This window comes from Palaemon carinicauda, chromosome 13 (genome assembly GCF_036898095.1).
Source record: "Palaemon carinicauda isolate YSFRI2023 chromosome 13, ASM3689809v2, whole genome shotgun sequence".
NCBI classification, from domain to species: domain Eukaryota; kingdom Metazoa; phylum Arthropoda; class Malacostraca; order Decapoda; family Palaemonidae; genus Palaemon; species Palaemon carinicauda.
Genome location: NC_090737.1, coordinates 131,791,029 through 131,817,047, shown reverse-complemented (window position 1 = coordinate 131,817,047; position 26,019 = coordinate 131,791,029). Strand labels below are relative to the sequence as shown.

The 26,019-nt window shown below is 44.4% G+C and overlaps 1 long non-coding RNA gene across 1 annotated transcript in view; it reads right to left on the bottom strand.

Annotated features, from left to right (window-relative positions):
* LOC137652088 (uncharacterized) overlaps positions 1-26,019 on the bottom strand; it is a 63,648-nt gene that overhangs the window by 13,467 nt on the left and 24,162 nt on the right. Inside the window, exons 3-4 of the long non-coding RNA XR_011046177.1 lie at positions 16,689-16,853; positions 5,164-5,328 (exon numbers count right to left, since the gene is read on the bottom strand). This is a non-coding gene — a long non-coding RNA (uncharacterized lncRNA). The remainder of the gene's footprint in view (positions 1-5,163; positions 5,329-16,688; positions 16,854-26,019) is intronic.

Genomic DNA, 26,019 nt, shown 5'->3' with positions numbered 1-26,019 from the left:
GTTCGAACCTGTCTAACATAAGGAATCTTAGAACCACGTCTAAATTCCAACCAGGTGTAACCAAACGACGCTCCTTCGTGGTCTCAAAAGACTTAAGGAGGTCCTGTAGATCTTTATTGTTAAAAAGATCTAAGCCTCTGTGACGGAAGACTGATGCCAACATGCTTCTGTAACCCTTGAAAGTGGGAGCTGAAAGAGATCGCTCTTTTCTCAGATATAAGAGGAAGTCGGCTATTTGAGTTACAGAGGTACTGGTCGAGGATACGGATACTGACTTGTACCAGTTTAGGAAGATTCCCCACTTCGATTGGTAGACTCTAAGGGTGGATGTTCTCCTTGCTCTAACAATCGCTCTGGTTGCCTCCTTCGAAAAACCTCTAGTTCTCGAGAGTCTTTCTATACTCTGAAGGCAGTGAGACGAAGAGCGTGGAGGCCTTGGAGTACCTTCTTACGTGTGGCAGACGTAGCAGGTCCACCCTTAGGGGAAGAGTTCTGGGAACGTCTACTAGCCATCGAAGTACCTCGGTAAGTTATTCTCTCGCGGGCCAGAGGGAAGCAACTAGTGTCAACTTTGTCCCAACATGAGAGGCGAACTTCTGCAGTACCTTGTTGACAAACTAGAACGGAGGGAATGCATACAGATCTAGATGAGACTAATCTAGTAGAAAGGCATCTAAAAGAACCACTGCTGGGTCCGGGATAGGTGAGCAAAGTATTGAGAGCCTCTTGGACATCGAGGTTGCGAAGAGATCTATGGTTGGCTGGCCCCAGGTGACCCAAAGTCTCTTGCATACATCTCTGTGGAGGGTCCAATATGTTGGTATTATTGTCCCTTCCTACTGAGACAAACTGCTAAGACATTCAAGTTGCCTTGGAAGAAATTTGTTACTAGTGAAAAGTCTAGACCTGTTGAACAGGAGAGGAGGTCACTAGCGAACTCGCACCATGTCAGAGAGTAGGTCCCTCCTTGCTAGGAGATGAACATCAAAGCAGGGAGTTGTCCGTGTTGACCTCCATTACTTTGTCTTGAAGGAGAGACCTGAAGCTTTTCCAGGTCAGACTTACTGCCAGAAGCTTCTTGCAGTTAAAATGCATTGTCCTTTGACGCGAGTTCCATAATCCCGAGCATTCCCTACCGCCTAAGGTCGCACCCCAGCCTACGTCCGATGCGTCTGAGAAGAGAACGTGGTTGGGAGTCTGAACAGTCAGGGGAAGACCCTATAAAAGGTTGATAAAGTCCTTTCCTCAGGTTAGACCAGACTTATCTTCCGGAAACCGGGATCGAGACCGCTTCTAGCGTCTTGTCCTTTTCCAGTGAAGAGCTAGATGAAACCGAAGAGGACGGAGGTGTAGTCTTCCAAGTGACACCAAATGCACCACGGATGACAGTGTCCTAACCAGACTCATCCACAGCCTGACAGGGCCGTATTCCTTCTTCAGCATCTTCTGGATGGATAGCAGGGCTGGGGATTGATCTTCTTGTTCAGCCATGTCCTCATCAGAGGGTTCCTCATCCGAAACTGATGAGGAAACGGCAACGGAGTGGGCAACGTCTGACTCGCTGAATCCGGTCGCACTGGTGGATGCGTGACGGAGCCGGACACAAGATCATGGTACTGCTGCACAGTCTGTGAACTGTCAACCATGGGGAAGCGAGGAAGTACAGCGACAACCCGAAACTGTCTAGACTGTCTGGGTAGTACAGACAACCCCTTATCGGGTTGCTGAGGTTGCCGCACTGCGTCACAACAAGTCACCTCTGCTGGTTGTTGAACGTCTTCCCAGTGACACACTGAACGTCCACAACCACCTCTGAGAGTAGCATAACATCGTGCGACTGGCAACCCACACTGGGTCGCACCGGTGGAGGAACCATCTCAACTGGCGGACGTGAGTAGGATACCTCAGCGTCAACAGGGCGTACAACCAACCGGTAGGAAGGTCGTTGGCAAGAAGGGTCTTCTCCGTAAAAAATCCTCTATCAAGGACTAAGCTTGGACTGCATGTCTTGCAACAAAGCCCAAGGTCTATGGGAGCAGGTGTGGCAACAGACGGGGTTAGCGACTGAAGCGGAACCATTTACCCTCCCTGGATGCATGTTATGCTTAAATAAAAGTCCATAGGAGGCTAAGCAGCTTAAGGCTCCTCTCCAAATGACAGAGTCCTCAAGGGAATGTCAGAAGGAGGGAGAACAGCACTTTCTCATCTACAGGAACCATATCCGAGAAAAGCTAGGTTCTCTCAGTGAGGGTTTCACTGGTGCAAAAGCAGCAGACCAGAAGGCAACGTTATGAAACTGCTTGACAGTCTGTGAACTGTCAAAAACTGAACTGTCAACCACAACAGGAGCGTGAGGACATACAGCACTGGTGTATAAGTAGCAGACCAGAAGGCAACGTCATGTAACTGTTTGACAGTCTGTGAGTTGGCAACAACCAAAGTTGTGTGGGGAAGCCTCAACTCCTGACTGACTAGTTTGCTGCTGGCGAGTGGCGGTAACCACAGTGTGGTGCGGAGGCTGACACACCGTGTCAAAACACGGCAGCTTGTGGTAGCTCACGCACGGCAACGGAGTGCTCTGTGTGTGGGAGTCATCATACATCTGGCAGGGTTGACTGTGCATGGGTGGAGGAGCTCTCACAACAAGAGTGTGAGAGCAGGAAGCCATGCCGGGCGCACAACCGTGGGAGGTGTAGGCCCACGGGTGCATCGTCAACCTTCTCCGCAGTCGGAGTGTGGGAGCTGGCAACCACAAAAGCAGAGTGCTGGTGCGTGGGAGGGGCTGCGGTGGGTTGAGGAGCATGCGGTATGGTATGCGGAGCATGCTGTAAGGTATGCGGCTCATGCTGCATGGTATGCGGAGCATGCTGTAAGGTATGCAGAGCATGCTGCATGGGCTGCGGAGAATGCCGCATAGTGCTGGAACCCGGCAGCTCTACAGAACCTTCCCACTGCTGATGCGGTAGCTCACGCATGTTAGCAGATGGTGCAGCAAGAACATGCGTCTGGCAGGGTGGACTGCGCATCGGTGGTGGAGCTCTCACAGGTGGAGGGTGGGAGCAGGCAGCCGCAGTATCTGCTGAGCGCACAACCTCGGCGGGTTGTAGGTTAACAAGTGCATTGTCAACCTTCCAGCACGATACTCCTGCATGAAGGAGCAAGCTGAGACTGTACAGTCTGCAGCATGGACCACTAGGGTCTATGAAAGACAACAACAAACGGAGCTACTGTCCGTTGTGACTGAGGGTCTAAAACAGCTGGTGCGGCAACAGACGGAGTTACTGCCTGTTGCGGTACCACCTTGCCTCTCTTGGGAGGTGTGCAGTTGTCGTACTGCAGCGAGTCCGAACTGACCCAGTGGCTACACCTAGGCCGTTGGACTTGCGCGGAAGGGACCGACTTGCACTTAAAAGCTGCAAGATTTGGTCCATGGTTTCTGCGAGAAACCTCTTCCGCAGACGAGGAAAAATGAGCTCTCTCGTCTTTGTGTGGGTGGGGTGATCACGTCGGCAACGTGTGTAGATACACCCGAAACCACGGAGGGAAACGTTTGTTCGTCGATCAAGACCTGTTGAACCCATAAGTCCTTCGACATTACTTCTCCCCTGGGCTTGGGAGCTTGTAAGAGGTATCGGACTAGGTGAACAACTGGCACGAACAAACGAACCCTCGAACGCAACACTGTAACACTTTGCGCATATCACTTTATCACTTTTGATTTTCTGTTTGCACTTATTTCACTGAACTCGAAACTTTAAGTGGTTTGTACCTGAAACACGCAATCCTATCCTTCATTAAAAGGTAGTAATTGCGAAAACAGTATTACAATGTAACAGAAAAACAATGAAAAATAAAGAAATCAGTGGCTGGAAAAGAGACTAAACACTAGATCAAATAAACTACGTTTAAAATCTCTCACCGCATAAAGCCTGGGAACAAGAATAAAACTCCAGAAACGTTTTACCTTCTTCCCCTATAGCGACTAGGGAGAAGAGCAAAAAACGAGAACAACGTTACCCGCTTGAACGAAACGTTTATCCTCCTCTCTCTCCCTCCGTCTCTATCTCTCTCTCTCTCTCTCTTGACTTAGAACCTGAGAGATGAGCCCAATTATATATCGTTAAAACATATTATTTGTTAAAGGAAAAAAACTGAAAGGTTACCCAAATAAAAAGTTCCTTTATTAGAATTAAAACCATTTAAGCTAAGAAAGAATGAACGAAACGCTAGAATCGGTTTACTCTTACTGCAACGTTAAACCGTGAAATACTCTCTCTCTATCGTAACGATAGAGAGCAAGTTGAACGTTCTGAACGTCAACAACTGCGGAGACTAAACATAATGTTAGTTCAACTTTGAAAACAGTACGAGACTATCAAAGAAATTCTTTCAAAAAAAAAAAAAAAAGCATAAATTCTTAACAGGAAAAACGATATGACGGGCTCAATGTTAATTAACTTCGGTTCCAAGTAAGGACCGCCTACTATTAGGAAAGGTCGCATATAAACAAACATAAAAATTAATTTTTATAAGTTTATAATAAATGGAAAGTTAATCGAAGAGGCCTATAAATGGCGGAGAGATATAAAATAAATCTATAACTTTGTTAAGCAAAATTACCAAAAACCTAAACACACTTCCGTCTAAGGGAAGGGTGGGTCATAAAAAGTGAAAGAGAGTCTATACTCTCTTCGACACCAACACTTCCGTCTAAGGGAAGGGTCGGCCATTTAAAAGTGAAAGAGAGTCCATACTCTCTTCGTCACCATAATAAAATCTATCCAAAACGAGTTCAAGTTTTGAAATGAAGATAAAACCCCTGCATAGCGAAAGCTCAAAACTGGAATAGTGTACTTCACCAAAAAGTTGTGAAAACAAATCCAGTTAGGGACGGCGTATTAGTAGGTCTTGCCGGAGGCACGACAGAGGAAAAATTGAGTTCTTGTTGACAAGAAGTACTTGAGTACCTACTCACAGATGGCGCTGTTGTGTACACCCCCACCTGTATAGCGATCGCTGGCGTATCCCGACCGTAGATTTCTGTCGGGCAACAGAGTTGACAGCTACATGATCATCGGGTAAGATTAATATTGAAAAACGCTCTCCATTCAACAAATAGCCCACCTTTCGAAAGTCAACAATTTCCCCGAAATAATGACTTACGTGATTGACATGCACAGCTCATCCATGTGCTGCTTGGCAGAACAGGAAAATTAAATTATGGGTTAAACTTCGTTAGAATCCCACCAAGTTCTTTTGTTGTCTTTGATATTTTTCTCGGGTAAAACACGTGAAAACATAATTCTTCTCTGTACATCATCAGGGAAACTGTAAAATAGAGAGAAAAATTAATTAAGCCAAATTTTCATGTTATTCTTCATAATGTAACACATACTGCAGTAACTCCCATTAGTTCATTTGTTTGTTCCTATATTTTCAAACATTACCTCTCTCCGGAGTGCTAATTTTGGCCTATGCACAGTAGCTTCACTGACTGACCTCAAGTGCTCCAATGGAAATACAGTACTGTAGCTTCTTTTAATATATTACTATTGGCTATCAAATTTTGGCACTATTATTATTATCACTAGCCAAGCTACAACCCTAGTTGGAAAAGCAAGATGCTATAAGCCCAAGGGTTCCAGCAGGGAAAAATAGCCCAGTGAGGAAAGGAAATAAGCAAATAAACAAACGATAGAAGTAGTAAAGAAAATTAAAAAATATTTAAAAGCCATTAACATTAAAATACCAAATTTGGAAACAATTTGTATTTTTCCTAACATACAAACCTGGAGCTATTTATAGGGTATTACTTTCGGCAACACTGAAAACTAGCCAGGACAATTTTAGTGAGGGACAACTACCTCCATCCGCTAGTTAGGGGAAGGCGGGTGGGGTAGATTGGCTACCCCGCTCAGTCACACCTGCCGATTGAGTAAACACTTATGCTTTTGGCAGCACTTCTAGGGGGACAAGGTGGCGGGCCAATTTGTATACTGTAAACAGCTTCAGGTTTGTATGTTAGGAAAAATACAAATTGTATCTAAATTTGTTATTTGTTCCAACATAGATACAACCCTTCCGCTAATTATAGGGTGACTTACTCTTAGGAGGGAGGAAGTCCCACCAACTGGCCTTGGTTATGACCCAGGGTTCTAATTGATTTTTATCTAATTAGTAGGAACCCTACTCTCGCTAAAATCAAAGTAGTTACAAGGGTAGGAACTCGAAGATAAGTATGAGGTTTAAGACATATCCAATACCTACCTCAAGAGGTATTGGTGACGTAACAAAGTATTTGTTAATACTTAGGATGGACAAGGGAAATGAAACTTATCTGTAGTGGGGTGGGGTCAGCTATGCTGCGGTCTTGTGGAGCTGTTTCCCCAAGGGGGGAGCAGGTGAAAGAAAGAAGGGAGCCAGATATTCTTTTCTTTCACCCCAGACTAACCTCAGCCCTCAACCCTCTGCTACTTGTCCACCAAGGTGCTTGAGGCATTAGATCACTTGTTGTGTGGCCACCATAGGACCAATAGAAAAGGTTTCCATGCTCCTGTGGGTTACGTCTTTCAGGTAGTGGGCTGTGAAGGTCGTTTGGTGTTTCCACACGCCCGCTTGCATTACCTGTGCCACAGAAAAATTTTTCTTGAACGCCACAGACGTTACAATGCCTCTGACGTCATGAGCTCTGGGTCGGTTGGACAGAGGATGGTCTGAATTGTGAGTGCATTCAATTACTTTCCTTATCCAAGAGGAAATAGTATTTTTCGAGACCCTCCTCTTGACCTTCCCCGTGCTAACAAAAAGTGCTTGTACACGGGAGCAAACTTTCGTTCTTTTTAAGTAACACCTCAGACTCCCTACTGGACAAAGTAACAGTTGGTCTGGATATCCGGTTACAGAAAAAGACACTCTATACGAAATGGGCCGAACCTCGAGTCCAGCACACCCGGATTTTGAGTCTTAGCTTGATTGGAGAGGAACCTTGCTGACAACAGTGCTCTCAACATGGCATCAGTGTTTGTACAAGTGCAGAGATCAGAATTGAAAAATTCCATTCCAACATTTCGCATACATTAATGATGGATGAGGCTGAATGCGGAAAGACCTAGATTGAGGAATAGTATCAGCAACTTGGGAGATCTCGTGCAATGATGTCACCAAAGTGTACCGGGGACATCCCTTGGAAGAAAATGAACAAGGGCTTCCGCCAACAGCCCAAACAGCAGTGTTTGTGCTCGGTTTCACATAGAACTGACCACTACCAGAAGCATGAGTACCCATATACCATACTGAAATTCCTTCCTGGGGGTCAGATTTTTGGTAAAATGCTGCGTCTCCTACAAAACTATGGAGGGAATGGCCAAGTCTCAAGCGAACTAGGCCAGATTGGTCATCCTGTTCTTCAGTGACTACTGCCTCATTCTTTTCTATGGTAAGACGGTTGTGAAAGAACAGGTAATTGGAACAGCTGAACTAGTTCCCGGGTGGATAAAGGGGATGAAACCTCAAGAAATGAGTGTAAACTCCAATCATTATTGCAGATCATGGAGTTCCCAATACCATGATTCCCAATAGTAAGTTTCCTAAGTCCTATACATGGTGGTAGGAATTCCGACTTCAGAAGGCGATTGTATGGTTCCTGGTTACTGTACACAAATGTATTGTTCCTGATCACACTAGGCTGTCATAGATTTCCCAACAACGGAGGCCTTCATAGAGTTCCCGATTGTGGTAGGTGATCATAGAGTTTTTAATTGCGGTAGACATTTACAGATTACCAAATCACAGCAAGTGAACATGGATTCTCCAGTCAACGTAGAAGATTGTAGCTTTCCGAATCATGGAATTATTTTTACTAGCCAATCTACAACCATAGTTGGAAAAGCAGAATTCTATAGTATCATTGGTTCCAACATGATTAACAGAGAAGTGATGAAAGGAAATAATGAAAAAGATGGTTAGCAGAGTGTAGCTTCAAGCAAGAAGACTAACCCAAGACAGTGCAAGATCATGGTACAGAGGCTATGGTACTATCCAAGACTAGAGAACAATAATTTGATTTCAGTGTCTCTCTTCTAGAAGAGCTGCTTACCATATCTAGTCTCTCTGCTACCCTTATGAAGATTGTCAAGTTCCTGATCATGGTAACATATATAAGTTTTATGATTACAGACAATGGCTGATCTCATGGGAAAATGCCAATCATGAAGAGAAGGCGGAAGCCAACCTATTTTGCAAGGAGCGAACAATTGTACCATTCCCCTAAAGACAAAACACAAAAGGGGAAAGCACAAGAAAACCTTGCTCTCGTACCAGTAACACCTCATACCGTGTACCCATGATGAGAACAGACCTAAGTTATCTTTCTATTGTATCAAGTAATTGAAGAGCAAAGAGGAAGCAGATGCCAGGCAGTCTGAGACCAAAAGTCATTGAAAAAGATATGTGAAGTGTCTAATTGTGTAGCGTTTGAGCAAGCGTGGGATATACATGAAGTTTTTTAATCAAATGTATTCCAGGGGAAATAAGCATTTCCGGTACACAACCCCTCAAAACTTTGTAGATAACTGAATCAGGTTGTGTAATTGATTTTATCCCCATTGAGAAATCAAAAGCTCAATCTCAAATGAGGCAGTGTGTTGGCAATAGGTTTGTGAGCATTTGTATACCATACCTCCCAGAGCTGGGTACCTTCATGGTACGAAAAATTTACTGTTGGGTATGATTCCTGTACCACCCTTACATACTCCAAGACTGTCAGAAATATGTGGTTACAATAATTGGACCTATTTACATGTCTTGCTCTTCAAGGCTAGGTAAATCAACTAGGTGTGACGAGTCTGCTGAACGGGGCGAGTCAACTGGGTGTGACGAGTCTGCTGGAAAAGACGAGTCTTGCTGGGGAATGGACAAATCCAATTCCTGCTGGAGGAATCCTCCGAAGGGGACACCGAACAGGTGAAAGAAGTCTCGCCCGTGCACGTGAAAGGCGACCAACTTCTGCTGCCTGTCGACAATTTTCCCCGCAAGCAGGAAGATTGCTGAACATTGCTGAACAGTGGCTGGTGGAGGGACTCCCCATAAGAAGGACAAGTCCCGACAACGGGAGGCGAACCTTCGGGGAGCACACACTGTTTCCCCTTAATGAGTTGTAGCTCAAATTGAAGGTTGATACTGAGTGTTACCTATGAACGAAGCCAAAGATTGTTCTCTGGGTTGCCCCCCCCCCCACAAGGGGTTACCCACAAAGAACTCCGGAGAGGGCTGATCCCACATATGGGAAAGTCTGATGTCAGAGCGATGGACAGATATAGACCGAACAAGTGACGGAAGTCTCTCCCATGGACGGTAAAAGGAGACCCACAACACCTGTTGCCGCTGATGACGCTTCTCCCTCCAAGCAGGAGATTATCGAACAGATGCAGGTGGCGTGACTCTCCCTTGGAAATTAAAGTTCCCACACCTAGAGGCAAATCACAAGTAAGGAGTAAAAAATAAGATACTAAGTCAAAGGCCAGACAAAGTTCAGCAGAGAGAGATGAAAGTCTACTTTTGCCAAACCTAAAGTAAAAAGTGATGCAAAGTGACGATAGAACACAGGAGTGTGAACAGGTAGCCAGATAAATCCCCACAACCCCGCTACCCAGCGGGTGGGTGGTTATACCCCGCAAAATGTCTTATGGCTAGACTTCCAGACTGCCGAAATTAATATCCCAATAAATAGCGAGGGTTTGTATTAGTGTTGGAACAAACAATTTCTAGTGTACCTAGAATTTGCTATAAAAAATTAATGGGTGTTGGGTACTTTGGCACTTTTTTATTTATGATATTGAAAATTAGAACACTATTTTGGAGGCTAAGTTCATTGTTCACCTATGGGAAACTGATGGTGATTATTGCACTTTCCATGGTTTCAATCACTTAGCGAAGCTTTGTGTGTTTTTACAATGATGTATTCGTCAGCTTTTTTTTTTTTTTTAAACAAATTAAAAGCCTCCAAGTATTCAGGCACAAGTTTGCAGATATTGTTCTACAACAGCCATTTTTTCCACCCTTGCTTTTAGTTCCAGCATGACTAGTCACAAGAAGGAATCACAATATGGGAAGTTTTAAATCTATTTTGAAATTTAGTGTGATTTTGTCTATTTCTGTAATTATGTTAAAAATGTTATTTTCATTAGTAAAATAAATTTTTGAATATACTTACCCGATGATCATGTAGCTGTCAACTCTGTTGCCCGACAGAAATCTACGGTCGGGATACGCCAGCGATCGCTATACAGGTGGGGGTGTACACAACAGCGCCATCTGTGAGTAGGTACTCAAGTACTTCTTGTCAACAAGAACTCAATTTTCTCCTCGGTCCACTGGTTCTCTATGGGGAGGAAGGGCGGGTCCTTAAATTCATGATCATCGGGTAAGTATATTCAAAAATTTATTTTACTAATGAAAATAACATTTTTCAATATTAATCTTACCCGATGATCATGTAGCTGATTCACACCCAGGGTGGTGGGTGGAGACCAGCATACATGTTAACAAAGAAGCTAAGTATCCCGTATCTTATTTTAGCCGTTATTCAAAATAACAAACATAAAATAAATAAGTACCTGGTAAGGAAGTCGACTTGAACCATTACTCTCCTTTTTAAGTACGTCTTCCTTACTGAGCCTAGCGATCCTCTTAGGATGCTGAGCGACTCCTAGGTACTGAAGTATTAAGGGCTGCAACCCATACTAAAGGACCTCATCACAACCTCTAATCTAGGCGCTTCTCAAGAAAGAATTTGACCACCCGCCAAATCAACCAGGATGCGGAAGGCTTCTTAGCCTTCCGGACAACCCAGAAATATTTCAAGAGAAAGATTAAAAAGGTTCTGGAATTAGGGAATTGTAGTGGTGGAGCCCCCACCACTACTGCACTCGTTGCTACGAATGGTCCCAGAGTGTAGCAGTTCTCGTAAAGAGACTGGACATTCTTAAGATAAAAGACGCGAACACTGATTAGCTTTTCCAAAAGGTTGCGTCGAAAATATTTTGCAGAGATCTATTTTATTAAAAGGTCACGGAAGTTGTGATAGCTCTAACTTCGTGTGTCCTTACCTTCAGCCAAGCTTGGTCTTCCTCATTCAGAAGGGAATGAGCTTCTCGTATTAACAGTCTGAAAATAATAGGATAAAGAATTCTCTGACATAGGCAAAGATGAATTCTTAACTGAACACCATAAAGCTTCAGACGGGCCTCGTAAAGGTTTTTAAAATAGAACTTAAGAGCTCTACAGGACATAATACTCTTTCTAGTTCATTTCCAACCATATCGATAAGTTTGGAATAACGAACGATATTGGTCAAGGCCGAGAAGGCAGCTCGTGTTTGGCTAGAAAACCAAGATGTAGAACATGTAGCCGTTTCGGATGAAAATCCGATGTTCTTGCTGAAGGCATGAATTTCACTGACTCTTTTAGCTGGTAAAGCATATCAGGAAAAGAGTCTTAAAGGTGAGATCTTTCAGGGAGGCTGATTGAAGTGGTTCGAACCTGTCTAACATAAGGAATCTTAGAACCACGTCTAAATTCCAACCAGGTGTAACCAAACGACGCTCCTTCGTGGTCTCAAAAGACTTAAGGAGGTCCTGTAGATCTTTATTGTTAAAAAGATCTAAGCCTCTGTGACGGAAGACTGATGCCAACATGCTTCTGTAACCCTTGAAAGTGGGAGCTGAAAGAGATCGCTCTTTTCTCAGATATAAGAGGAAGTCAGCTATTTGAGTTACAGAGGTACTGGTCGAGGATACGGATACTGACTTGTACCAGTTTAGGAAGATTCCCCACTTCGATTGGTAGACTCTAAGGGTGGATGTTCTCCTTGCTCTAACAATCGCTCTGGTTGCCTCCTTCGAAAAACCTCTAGTTCTCGAGAGTCTTTCTATACTCTGAAGGCAGTGAGACGAACAGCGTGGAGGCCTTGGAGTACCTTCTTACGCGTGGCAGACGTAGCAGGTCCACCCTTAGGGGAAGAGTTCTGGGAACGTCTACTAGCCATCGAAGTACCTCGGTAAGTTATTCTCTCGCGGGCCAGAGGGAAGCAACTAGTGTCAACTTTGTCCCAACGTGAGAGGCGAACTTCTGCAGTACCTTGTTGACAAACTAGAACGGAGGGAATGCATATAGATCTAGATGAGACTAATCTAGTAGAAAAGCATCTAAAAGAACCACTGCTGGGTCCGGGATAGGTGAGCAAAGTATTGAGAGCCTCTTGGACATCGAGGTTGCGAAGAGATCTATGGTTGGCTGGCCCCAGGTGACCCAAAGTCTCTTGCATACATCTCTGTGGAGGGTCCAATATGTTGGTATTATTGTCCCTTCCTACTGAGACAAACTGCTAAGACATTCAAGTTGCCTTGGAAGAAATTTGTTACTAGTGAAAAGTCTAGACCTGTTGAACAGGAGAGGAGGTCACTAGCGAACTCGCACCATGTCAGAGAGTAGGTCCCTCCTTGCTAGGAGATGAACATCAAAGCAGGGAGTTGTCCGTGTTGACCTCCATTACTTTGTCTTGAAGGAGAGACCTGAAGCTTTTCCAGGTCAGACTTACTGCCAGAAGCTTCTTGCAGTTAAAATGCATTGTCCTTTGACGCGAGTTCCATAATCCCGAGCATTCCCTACCGCCTAAGGTCGCACCCCAGCCTACGTCCGATGCGTCTGAGAAGAGAACGTGGTTGGGAGTCTGAACAGTCAGGGGAAGACCCTATAAAAGGTTGATAAAGTCCTTTCCTCAGGTTAGACCAGACTTATCTTCCGGAAACCGGGATCGAGACCGCTTCTAGCGTCTTGTCCTTTTCCAGTGAAGAGCTAGATGAAACCGAAGAGGACGGAGGTGTAGTCTTCCAAGTGACACCAAATGCACCACGGATGACAGTGTCCTAACCAGACTCATCCACAGCCTGACAGGGCCGTATTCCTTCTTCAGCATCTTCTGGATGGATAGCAGGGCTGGGGATTGATCTTCTTGTTCAGCCATGTCCTCATCAGAGGGTTCCTCATCCGAAACTGATGAGGAAACGGCAACGGAGTGGGCAACGTCTGACTCGCTGAATCCGGTCGCACTGGTGGATGCGTGACGGAGCCGGACACAAGATCATGGTACTGCTGCACAGTCTGTGAACTGTCAACCATGGGGAAGCGAGGAAGTACAGCGACAACCCGAAACTGTCTAGACTGTCTGGGTAGTACAGACAACCCCTTATCGGGTTGCTGAGGTTGCCGCACTGCGTCACAACAAGTCACCTCTGCTGGTTGTTGAACGTCTTCCCAGTGACACACTGAACGTCCACAACCACCTCCGAGAGTAGCATAACATCAACGTGCGACTGGCAACCCACACTGGGTCGCACCGGTGGAGGAACCATCTCAACTGGCGGACGTGAGTAGGATACCTCAGCGTCAACAGGGCGTACAACCAACCGGTAGGAAGGTCGTTGGCAAGAAGGGTCTTCTCCGTAAAAAATCCTCTATCAAGGACTAAGCTTGGACTGCATGTCTTGCAACAAAGCCCAAGGTCTATGGGAGCAGGTGTGGCAACAGACGGGGTTAGCGACTGAAGCGGAACCATTTACCCTTCCTGGATGCATGTTATGCTTAAATAAAAGTCCATAGGAGGCTAAGCAGCTTAAGGCTCCTCTCCAATTGACAGAGTCCTCAAGGGAATATCAGAAGGAGGGAGAACAGCACTTTCTCATCTACAGGAACCATATCCGAGAAAAGCTAGGTTCTCTCAGTGAGGGTTTCACTGGTGCAAAAGCAGCAGACCAGAAGGCAACGTTATGAAACTGCTTGACAGTCTGTGAACTGTCAAAAACTGAACTGTCAACCACAACAGGAGCGTGAGGACATACAGCACTGGTGTATAAGTAGCAGACCAGAAGGCAACGTCATGTAACTGTTTGACAGTCTGTGAGTTGGCAACAACCAAAGTTGTGTGGGGAAGCCTCAACTCCTGACTGACTAGTTTGCTGCTGGCGAGTGGCGGTAACCACAGTGTGGTGCGGAGGCTGACACACCGTGTCAAAACACGGCAGCTTGTGGTAGCTCACGCACGGCAACGGAGTGCTCTGTGTGTGGGAGTCATCATACATCTGGCAGGGTTGACTGTGCATGGGTGGAGGAGCTCTCACAACAAGAGTGTGAGAGCAGGAAGCCATGCCGGGCGCACAACCGTGGGAGGTGTAGGCCCACGGGTGCATCGTCAACCTTCTCCGCAGTCGGAGTGTGGGAGCTGGCAACCACAAAAGCAGAGTGCTGGTGCGTGGGAGGGGCTGCGGTGGGTTGAGGAGCATGCGGTATGGTATGCGGAGCATGCTGTAAGGTATGCGGCTCATGCTGCATAGTATGCGGAGCATGCTGTAAGGTATGCAGAGCATGCTGCATGGGCTGCGGAGAATGCTGCATAGTGCTGGAACCCGGCAGCTCTACAGAACCTTCCCACTGCTGATGCGGTAGCTCACGCATGTTAGCAGATGGTGCAGCAAGAACATGCGTCTGGCAGGGTGGACTGCGCATCGGTGGTGGAGCTCTCACAGGTGGAGGGTGGGAGCAGGCAGCCGCAGTATCTGCTGAGCGCACAACCTCGGCGGGTTGTAGGTTAACAGGTGCATTGTCAACCTTCCAGCACGATACTCCTGCATGAAGGAGCAAGCTGAGACTGTATAGTCTGCAGCATGGACCACTAGGGTCTATGAAAGACAACAACAAACGGAGCTACTGTCCGTTGTGACTGAGGGTCTAAAACAGCTGGTGCGGCAACAGACGGAGTTACTGCCTGTTGCGGTACCACCTTGCCTCTCTTGGGAGGTGTGCAGTTGTCGTACTGCAGCGAGTCCGAACTGACCCAGTGGCTACACCTAGGCCGTTGGACTTGCGCGGAAGGGACCGACTTGCACTTGAAAGCTGCAAGATTTGGTCCATGGTTTCTGCGAGAAACCTCTTCCGCAGACGAGGAAAAATGGGCTCTCTCGTGTGGGTGGGGTGATCACGTCGGCAACGTGTGTGGATACACCCGAAACCACGGAGGGAAACGTTTGTTCGTCGATCAAGACCTGTTGAACCCATAAGTCCTTCGACATTACTTCTCCCCTGGGCTTGGGAGCTTGTAAGAGGTATCGGACTAGGTGAACAACTGGCACGAACAAACGAACCCTCGAACGCAACACTGTAACACTTTGCGCATATCACTTTATCACTTTTGATTTTCTGTTTGCACTTATTTCACTGAACTCGAAACTTTAAGTGGTTTGTACCTGAAACACGCAATCCTATCCTTCATTAAAAGGTAGTAATTGCGAAAACAGTATTACAATGTAACAGAAAAACAATGAAAAATAAAGAAATCAGTGGCTGGAAAAAGAGACTAAACACTAGATCAAATAAACTACGTTTAAAATCTCTCACCGCATAAAGCCTGGGAACAAGAATAAAACTCCAGAAACGTTTTACCTTCTTCCCCTATAGCGACTAGGGAGAAGAGCAAAAAACGAGAACAACGTTACCCGCTTGAACGAAACGTTTATCTTCCTCTCTCTCCCTCCGTCTCTATCTCTCTCTCTCTTGACTTAGAACCTGAGAGATGAGCCCAATTATATATCGTTAAAACATATTATTTGTTAAAGGAAAAAAACTGAAAGGTTACCCAGATAAAAGTTCCTTTATTAGAATTAAAACCATTTAAGCTAAGAAAGAATGAACGAAACGCTAGAATCGGTTTACTCTTACTGCAACGTGAAACCGTGAAATACTCTCTCTCTATCGTAACGATAGAGCACAAGTTGAACGTTCTGAACGTCAACAACTGCGGAGACTAAACATAACGTTAGTTCAACTTTGAAAACAGTACGAGACTATCAAAGAAATTCTTTAAAAAAAAAAAAAAAAAAAAGCAAAAAATTCTTAACAGGAAAAACGATATGACGGGCTCAATGTTAATTAACTTCGGTTCCAAGTAAGGACCGCCTACTATTAGGAAAGGTCGCATATAAACAAACATAAAAATTAATTTTTATAAGTTTATAATAAATGGAAAGTTAATCGAAGAGGCCTATAAATGGCGGAGAGATATAAAATAAATCTATAACTTTGTTAAGCAAAATTACCAAAAACCTAAACACACTTCCGTCTAAGGGAAGGGTGGGTCATAAAAAGTGAGAGAGAGTCTATACTCTCTTCGACACCAACACTTCCGTCTAAGGGAAGGGTCGGCCATTTAAAAGTGAAAGAGAGTCCATACTCTCTTCGTCACCATAATAAAATCTATCCAAAACGAGTTCAAGTTTTGAAATGAAGATAAAACCCCTGCATAGCGAAAGCTCAAAACTGGAATAGTGTACTTCACCAAAAAGTTGTGAAAACAAATCCAGTTAGGGACGGCGTATTAGTAGGTCTTGCCGAAGGCACGACAGAGGAAAAATTGAGTTCTTGTTGACAAGAAGTACTTGAGTACCTACTCACAGATGGCGCTGTTGTGTACACCCCCACCTGTATAGCGATCGCTGGCGTATCCCGACCGTAGATTTCTGTCGGGCAACAGAGTTGACAGCTACATGATCATCGGGTAAGATTAATATTGAAAAACGCTCTCCATTCAACTAATAGCCCACCTTTCGAAAGTCAACAATTTCCCCGAAATAATGACTTACGTGATTGACATGCACAGCTCATCTATGTGCTGCTTGGCAGAACAGGAAAATTAAATTATGGGTTAAACTTCGTTAGAATCACACCAAGTTCTTTTGTTGTCTTTGATATTTTTCTCGGGTAAAACACGTGAAAACATAATTCTTCTCTGTACATCATCAGGGAAACTGTAAAATAGAGAGAAAAATTAATTAAGCCAAATTTTCATGTTATTCTTCATAATGTAACACCTACTGCAGTAACTCCCATTACTTCATTTGTTTGTTCCTATATTTCATAACATTACCTCTCTCCAGAGTGCTAATTTTGGCCTATGCACAGTAGCTTCACTGACTGACCTCAAGTGCTCCCATGGAAATACAGTACAGTAGCTTCTTTTAATATATTACAATTGGCTATCAAATTTTGGAACTATTATTATTATTACTAGCCAAGCTACAACCCTAGTAGGAAAAGCAATTTGCTATAAGCCCAAGGACTCCAACAGGGAAAAATAGACCAGTGAGGAAAGGAAATAAGGAAATAAACGATATAAGCAAAGAAAATTACAATAAAATATTTTAAAAACATTTACATTAAAATACCAAATTTGGAAACAATTTGTATTTTTCCTGACATAAAAACCTGGAGATATTTATAGGGTATTACTTTCGGCAACGCTGCAAACCAGCCAGGACAATTTTAGTGAGGGATAACTACCTCCATCTGCTAGTCAGCGGAAGGGGGGATGGGATAGATTGGCTATCCCGCTCAGTCACACCTGTCGGTTGAGTAACCACTAATGCTTTCTGGCAGGACTTCTAGGGGGAGAGGGTGGCGGGCCAATTTGTATAAACAGCTTCAGGTTTGTATGTTAGGAAAAATACAAATTGTTTCCAAATTTTTTTTCTGGGTCGATCTGTGGCGCTGGGTGAAAAGAGTCCTTCTTATATACCTTTTCTGATAAAACCTTCCAATTATACCAGAGAAAGATAAAAGCATGGAATGCTGAGGTTACAACCCTCGCGCGAGCACCTTTAGGGTGTCGTGTATAAAGCAAAGGCGCGTGAAATCCACTATTCACAGGTTGTCTTCCATTTAGTTAATTCCTTCGTCAAAGGGATGGGCCGATACAAAGGCCCTTGCCAACCACCAGCGCCACACCACCCACGCCACGACGCGAGCGCCATCTGAACATCATCCTTCTTTTTGGAATTCAATGTGTTGAATTGTTTCGTTGTGCTCTCGGTCTTTTTTATCTATCGTGGATTTATTTTGTCATGTCCGAAGCTCCATCTTCACACATTCCAATGTTAAGTACCATAGTTTGTTTTGACAGTATTTTATTGTACCGGGCTTGTGTTTTATATCCAGTATAGTCTGTTTTATTATTTCCCGTCTGGCCTTTCATGGCGGCCATTGTTTGTTCACTTGCTTGGGAATTCATTTTTATCTGCCCGTTTAGTACTCTGTCACTTAGGTTCTTGGTTAAGTCCCTGGCCTTATGCCTTTAGAACCGTTATTATTTTTATTTTTATTTTTTTGTGTATTTATGCTCATGGTACTTTTTGCTAGTAAGTCCAGCCTACGATCGAGATAGCGATTTAGCTTTGTTTTTGTTTAGTAACCGCCCGAGGCGTTCGTCACTCGACTGTGCTATTTATTTTAAGTTTTAACGGATGCTATTCTTCGATCGTAGTGTTATATGGATGTACATTTTTATTTTATACGTTTATAATAGTGTTTTGTGATTTTTAGTCCTGTTTTTGTGTCCAAGAGAGCGAGAGATTGGGGTCCCCGTTTTCTGTTCGCAGTCACGAGTTACCCCTTTCTCTCGTTTTCTTTCTTAGCTCCGGTGGGGGAGCGGATTTCCCGTTTTCCGTTTTGTGCGTTCAGCGGGTTCTCCCTCCCTCACCTCTCCCCCTCTGGGTGGATGATAACTTACGAGTTATTTATTTTTCGTGACTTTTCAATTGTTAGCGTTATTTTGGTCCGTGTTCGTCCTCTCCCCGTTACGGCTCGGGAGTAGTTTATGAACGTTTTCCACTCCGCCTTGAGTTCTACTCCGGCTTGAGGGATTCTCAATGACTTTCGTTCTATTGTTATATTTATATATTGTTTACTACATGGGACGGGCTTCATATTGTTTAGATACGACCCTCCGGTGGCCCTTACTGCGGTCTCAGGCCACGGCCATATCCACAATAGCCATTGTTATTACAATTGTGTTTTTATTCACAATAATTATTCAGGACCTTTCTTCTCCCTCCGGCCTCACCGGAGTTTGTAAATACGCTTTGCTATGATCTAAGCCTTAGCCCTTAGCTGCGGCTTGGCTTTTATATCTTCACAATTGAATTATTAGCCACAATTGAATTATTCAGAGTATCTCATTATCCTCCGGCGTCACCGGAGGTCGCCCATACACTTCACACTTATATTTGCCTTGCCTTTGGCTAAGACGGCATTATTCAGGACATCTCATTACGCTCCGGCTTCACCGGAGGTCGCCCATACACTTAACACTTATATTTGCCTTGCCTTTAGCTAAGGCTGGTGTTTATATTTATTTTAAGGGCATGTCACTGCTTCCCCGACCCTCGCAGGTCGGCAGATTGCTTTAAGTTATTTATCCTTATGTCATTATCAGACATTAGGTAAATTACAAATATACAAACATTTGGATATTATAGTGCCAACAATGGTTTTGGCCGAATAGCGATTTAAACGTTTGCGATTTAGTCTGTTAGTTTGTACTCGCCCCAGGAAGGCTCGATTTAGACTATATCCTTATTTATTGGTTAAGTTGTCGTTATTCTTCGTTTTTGGTTATTACAATGACTAAAAATTAAAAAGAAAAAGGAAAAATAAAAATAAAATAAAAACAATCAGTTTTATTTTACTTTCCTTATATTATTGTGTGATGTTAGCTTTTATTATGTAACCTTGAGTGAGAACATAAGGTGCTCGTTTATTAGCTCGAGTAAGGGAGGTGATTTTCCCGTTCTCCGTTTTTATACGTTCACGAGTTATTCAGGCCTCCTCTTATTATCAGAGTTGATGATAGTACGTTTAATGTTATACACGTTTTATTGATGTGGTTACTGTTAATATAGCTAACACTATTAGTAGGAACGTTGGTGTATGAGTCATTAATTGGGTTCGATTTATACCGACACCCTTAGCTCCGCCTTGAGTTATGTTTAGCTCCGCCTTGAGTTATACGCCGCTATAATGGATACTCATTGGGTGAGAACTAGTCAGATATTTGGAGTGCAACGGTGAAATCCGGCACTCAGACTCCGGCTGAGACCTTTTTGCACACGAACCTTTGTCATGTTTGATCTCAATTACACCTTTCCGGCCCCTTTTTTCATCGAATCTCCGGCTACGCTGGAGATAACTCAAACATTCATTGAGGTTAATGTTATCGTACCGGTGACGGTCACGATCTCACGGGGACTAGCCTTTGCTACCGGATCTCCCATACAAACAGAGATCAAGCAGACGTCCAGAACCGGAGTTAACAATGTGATACCGATGAAGATTTCACAGTTTCATTATTACGGTTTCTTTTTCATCGAATCTCCGGCTTAACCGGATATCGTACAGGCGATCAGCATTGAGGTTAATATTAGATTTCCTCTGGTTCACGTTGTCACTATGACGGACCTTTGTTTGTACCGGGGATGGTTACCGGAGATCCGGTACAGTCGGAGATCACTCAGACCACGGGTGGCCAATCTTTTGTTTTACCTGTGTAAAAAAAAAAAAAAAAAAAAAAAAAAAAAAAAAAAAAAATTATTTATGAACGTAACTATGCCTATATTTATGCATGTATTTAATTCTAACTATGTATAAATATGGATAAATATCCATACAACATCGTGTTCAAATAGAATTAAATTAATTATGCCTATATTTATGCATGTATTTAATTCTAACTATGTATAAATATGGATAAATATCCATACAACATCGTGTTCAAATAGAATTAAAATAATTATGCCTATATTTATGCATGTATTTAATTCTAACTATGTATAAATATGGATAAATATCCATACAACATCGTGTTCAAATAGAATTAAATTAATTATGCCTATATTTATGCATGTATTTAATTCTAACTATGTATAAATATGGATAAATATCCATATAACATCGTGTTCAAATAGAATTAAAATAATTATGCCTATATTTATGCATGTATTTAATTCTAACTATGTATAAATATGGATAAATATCCATACAACATCGTGTTCAAATAGAATTAAATTAATTATGCCTATATTTATGCATATTCAATCCTAACTGTCTAAATATGGCTAAATATCCATACAACAGTGTTCAAATAGAAATACATTAATTATGCCTATATTTATGCATAGTCAATTCTAACTATGTCTAGATATGGATAAATATCCATACAACATAGTGTTCAGATAGAAATAAATTTCCACCCAGTGGCGAATGCGCCAACAGTGTCACATTTCATGAATGCAAGTGTCGCACTATACCCCAGAAGATAATACATTAAATAACTTGTCTTTAAAATGGCTTTTTAAGAGTATACAGCTGATCCCAGCCTGTGAATAGGATCGCTAACCAAAGTTCAAGGAACATCCAGACTTATGTCCCCTTTGTGTTACAGAAGGTTCGCCTGCATGGTTCCCATCAGGATGATGATGATTCTCTCTGGCCTGCAAAGAGAGGCTCTCCACCCTTGGGTATCGAAGTTGGGAAGGAATGCTCCATCTAGAGGTCCCTATCTCCTCGGAGTGTCCTCTCTAAGGTTGGACAACGACCCCATGGACGGGCAGGTATGTGGGGATGAGTTTTGAGCCTTCAGCTTTGCAATTACCTACGTCACCGACCTAGGACCATTAAAGGATCCTAATGTTCATGTTACCCTGCATAGACTGTGACGGCTAAAAGCAACACATTCTAAGGAAATCCAAGGGGCTATGACGAGCTCTAAGGTAGGGTGGTGAGTCAGTGCCGTTCAGGAACTCGGATATAGGTGGTACCATAAATCTGGAGGGCATAGACGTCCTCCCTCTGGGGGACCTAGATTTTACTCCCAGGTACTAGAATTCCCATTCAACGGATTCGTCTGTTTGAAAGAGATTGCCTTGGTTAGCTTAGACAAGGTACCGAAGGTAACGGTATTATTTCCTAAAGGGCAGACCCGATCTGTCTGGACCAGGATGTTGTCAGCCTGGGGGGTACGATAATTCCAGGCTCTGCCCTTCCAGTTCGACCTACACGTTTGTTGGTCTGATCGGGTCAGTTGTGGGAAGTACGTTCTGTCTGAGACCTCTATCAGACAGGAATTGATAGTCGGTTTCCCACTCGTCATCACAGCCTTCCTCTGGTTCGACGATTTTGTATCTGACCCCCCATCATCAGGTGGTCTACCTCACTGATTCCCCAGGTACACAGTCCAACTCCGTTGGGATGTTTTGCCTGCATGCAGCCCTAGATCCGAACCCTCAGGCTCCTTTCATGGACACCAGAGAGGAAGCTACAGGAGTAGAAGACAGTCCCGACATCAAGGCGGACCTAGGAAAAAGGGGGCTCGGAGAAGGGAAGGACCTAGATTCACTCCCTCACAACGCGGTGGTCCTGGTAGAGGGAAGACTTTACCACTTTCGTGACCATTGGACTCGGTCTGTGGGATCATAGCATAGTCTCTAACGGTTTGAGATGAAAATGGCCTCAAGGTCCTCCTCCTCCACCAGTGACCTTCTCCCAGAAATACACTCCCGTCCTGAAAGAGTACACCACAGGGTTACTCAAGAAAAAGCAATCAAACGACTATCTCTTAGGTATGGACCTTACTTCCCCGTGGGACCGTCACCACCTCTGTCGATCTTACCGACCGCTATTAGCTTGCGCCTATAGCTCGAAACTTCTCTTCTTATCTGGGTTTCCACCTAAGCAGGAAAGCCTTTGTGTTCAAGACATGCCCTTCGGCCTCAACATTGATCCCAGGATATTCACGAAACTGGGAGAGGCAGTGTTAGAACAACTCAGTAACCAAGAGATACAGATCATTGCTTATCTGGCCGGTTGGCTCATTTGGGCCCGGCCGGCCATAGAAGGTAACAGAGCTACGAAGGAATTTCTTCGATCGCTCGACAACCTGTGATTTCGGGTCAATCTCCATAAGTCTCGACTGCGACCATCAGGCCACTTAGAATGGTTAGCCATTCAGTGGGACCTTTCAAAGCACACGTTGTCTCTCCCTCCCAAAAGTAAGAGGAATAGGTTCCAAGCTCAAGAATTTCTCAAGCACAAACAGGTGTCCAAAGAGCCTAGAAAGTATCCTCGGCCTTTCCCAATTCACTTCAGTAACAGATCTCCTAATAAAAGCCAAACTCAAGACATCAATCGATTTTGGAGAAAGAGAGCTACAGTACCTATAAGAAGACAAGGTCTCGAAGATCCCCTCTGTCGGGAAAATGAGACTACGTCCATGGTCCGAACCGAAGAACCTCTCCAAAGCGGTTCCTCTACAATTCCCACCTCCACAAGTGACATTCCATTCAGCCGTGTCTCTAAGTGGATGGGGGGATTTCTCCGAACATCAGATGTTTCAGGTTCTTGGTCACTAGCCATGAAACAGTCCCATATCAATGTTCTCGAAGCCATGGCAGTGTTCTTGACCCTGAAGAGGTCGACTCCTCCGAGGTCGACCCACATCAGAGTAGTGTCAGACAGCACAGACGAGGTACACTACGGAAACAGGTGAGGATCCAAGTCACCCAACCTGAATCAGATCCTGGTCACTTTCTTCGCCTGGGCAACAGAAAAGAACTGGTTCCTGTCAGCACCTCACCTAGCGGGAGGCCAGGATGTGAGAACGGGCTCACTATCCAGGACGAGTTCCCTGGAGTCAGAATTTCACTCCGGTGGATACTCAGGTTCGTTCCAGGCATCCAGGTAGATCTATTCACATCTCAGATCAATCACAAACTTCCTTGTTATGTGACCCCAATCCTGGACCCTCGGGCTCATGCCATGGACGCATTACCCCGGGATTGGAATCATTAGAGGAAGATTTCCCTATCTCTCCCAGTGAATCTTCTAAAAACTTTAACACCGACTGCGCTCCTTCCGGGGTGCAGTGGTTTTAGTACCACCTCACTGCCCAAGAACAGTTGGTTTCCTCTCCTCCTCGAGTGGAAACTCCGTCCCATCCGGATTCCGTTCCTCAAACTGACCCGAGTATTCCAAACTCACTGTGTCAGATTATTCAAGGATGTCCAAAACCCTAACTTTGTGGACTACAGGAAGTTGGCAGCTCGTAGAGACTCGAACATTGAACCGGAAAACGATTTCTTACTCGAATCAGTCAAAAGGGACTCGACAATTCGCCAATATGATTCGGCCGTTAACCCCCAAAATAGGTGGTCCCCTTGGAAAGTTATTCCTCTTCTCCAAGATATTTTTCTATGTCCGGTCACCACTCTCAGGGCCTTTTTAGCCACGACTGCTACCCGATCGTCTGGCCCCTTGTTTATCAGGGAACAAGGAGGTACCATTCCCATACGTGGTATTAGGCTATAGATCCTATACTTCGTTTGACAAGCCAATCCGGGATCATTTCCCCCAGAAGATGGACTTTGATGACCTTATAAAGTTCACGGGTTGGGAATCTCCTATGGTCTTCAAACGCCACTATCTAATGAACTTACAGGCTCTTAAATACCCAACAGTTGCAGCTGGGAGCCGTATCTCTCCCCTGTGATCTTTTGTTCTTCCTTTCATCCATCTCTTTTCTTCTCCCTCCTACCCGCCACTCGCACCACGACGCCGCTTCCTTGGTGGTTCGTTAGCCCTAAGTTTATTACATATTAGGTTATGTTTGTAACTATTATTGATTACCGTTGTTACAGGGTTGGGATATTCTTAGCCATGTCAGTTTTGTAGCATGTTTCCTCTGATACTCGGAGGCTTCCCTGTTATCATGTTTGTTTACCTTAATTATTTATGATTTTCTTTACATGGTGTTGTTTCTCTCCCCTCTTTAAATTAGTTATAGTTGGGCTTGGAAGGCATTCTCTGGTACATTTTCACCCAGCGCCACAGATCGACCCAGAAAAGGGATTTTGACGAAGGAAAAATCTATTTCTGGGGAGAGACCTGTGGCGCCCGGTGAAACCCTTCCCCTTTATTTTACACAATCCCACCCTTTCCTTTCCATGCCATCATGGCCAATACAGAAGGATGTTGTTCAGATGGCGCTCGCGTCGTGGCGTGGGTGGTGTGGCGCTGGTGGTTGGCAAGGGCCTTTGTATCGGCCCATCCCTTTGACGAAGGAATTAACTAAATGGAAGACAACCTGTGAATAGTGGATTTCACGCGCCTTTGCTTTATACACGACACCCTAAAGGTGCTCGCGCGAGGGTTGTAACCTCAGCATTCCATGCTTTTATCTTTCTCTGGTATAATTGGAAGGTTTTATCAGAAAAGGTATATAAGAAGGACTCTTTTCACCGGGCGCCACAGGTCTCTCCCCAGAAATAGATTTTTCCTTCGTCAAAATCCCTTATTTGTTCCGACAGATACAAACCTTCCGCTATTTATCGGGCGACTCACTCTCAGGAGGGAGGAAGTCCCACCAACTGGCCTTGGTTATGACCCGGGTTCTAATTGATTTTGATCTAATTAGTAGGAACCCTACCCTCGCCAAAATCAAAGTAGTAACAAGGTAACACAATGATAGCCGCCTGTCAAAGCTTGTGTGAGAGAGACTAGCGGCTTGTCTTTACGTAGGAACTCTAACTATGAGTTCTAAGACATATCCAATACCTCCCTCAAGAGGTATTGGTGACGTGACAAAGTATTTGTTAATACTTAGGATGGACAAGGGAAATGAATCTTATGTGTAGAGAGGTAAGGTTAGCTATGCTGCAGTCTTGCGGAGCTGTTTCCCCCAGGGGGGAGAAAGTGAAAGAAAGGGAGCCAGACATTCTTTTCATTCACCTCCGACTAACCCGGGTAACCTCAGCCCTCAACCCTCTGCTACTTGTCCACCAAGGAGCTTGAGGCATTAGATCACTTGTTGTGTGGCCACCATAGGACCAATGGAAAAGGTTTCCATGCTCCTGTGGGTTACGTCTTTCAGGTAGTGGGCTGTGAAGGTCGTTTAGCGTTTCCACACGCCCGCTTGCATTACCTGTGCCACAGAAAAATTTTTCTTGAACGCCAGAGACGTTGCAATGCCTCTGACGTCATGAGCTCTGGGTCGGTTGGACAGAGGATGGTCTGGATTGTGAGTGCATTCAATTACTTTCCTTATCCAAGAGGAAATAGTATTTCTTGAGACCCTCCTCTTGACCTTCC